This window comes from Gadus macrocephalus, chromosome 4, assembly GCF_031168955.1.
Source record: "Gadus macrocephalus chromosome 4, ASM3116895v1".
Taxonomy (NCBI): Eukaryota; Metazoa; Chordata; class Actinopteri; order Gadiformes; family Gadidae; genus Gadus; species Gadus macrocephalus.
Window position 1 is genome coordinate 34,174,623 of NC_082385.1, and position 1,040 is coordinate 34,175,662.

Sequence of the window (1,040 nt, forward strand, 5' to 3'; positions counted from 1 at the left end):
CGTGCCTCCCCTGGGGGGCGCCAAAGAGCCACAGGGGAGGCGCAACACGCAAAGAAAGAATACACATCTGTGTGCAGCTCTATTGATATCGGTAATTGTGCGTGCGTGTATTAGTTTTAAAATGCATCGTTTCCTTGTCCCAAGTCACCAGAAGTCAGCATTAAGGGAAGAGACAGGACCCAGCAAAAGTCGTAGGAAATATGATCCTGAATCCGTTTCTGGAGTTCCCTCAGATCTCCACAAAGGCTCTGAAAGTCCTGATCCCCTTCACCTCCACCTACTTGTGTGAGTGTGGGTTTCCCGCACTCACCCAGATTAAAAACCAATACAGATCAAGGCTGCAGGTGGAGGACGACTTGCGTTTATTTCTCTCTGCAGTGCAGCCCCGCATCAAAAGCGAGGCCTCAATGTTCTCACGGATATCGACGATTAAATTGAAAGTCAAAGTTGTGTCGTCTTGAATGCATGAATTGGTTGGGCCATAGGGTTGATACCGCTCGTAGCGCAAATTATGTGAATTTGGCGCATTTTGTTTGTTGTTTAAATCTGAGGTTTTATGTGGCTGAAATGGCTGTCCTTACCTACTCTAAGGGGAGGCTCACGTTCATCCAATTTGAAAACCCCTGGTCTATAGCATATAACGGCGTTATATGCTATAGCGCGACTGCGGTCCACTTTGAAAAAAGAAAAAATCCTTAATTAATTAAAAAAAAACGGTTAACTGTACACGAATAAAAGGGGTTGCGTAACCGTTTACAATTTTTTGTAACCGTTCACACCCCTGGTGTGTGTGTGTGTGTGTGTGTGTGTGTGTGTATGTCTACATGTGTTTGTGTGCCTTTGTGTGTGTGTGTGTGTTTGTCTATACTGTATGTGGGTGTGTGTGTGTGTGTCTATATGTGTGTGTGTGTGTGTGTGTGTATTGAATTGTTTATTTGATCCACAATCAGCTCTCTGGTACTCAGACGAGTGCTGTTCCTCCTGAGGTCAAAAATTCCGAATTGCATATCCTTTATTGCATACAATAATGTGTGTGTGTC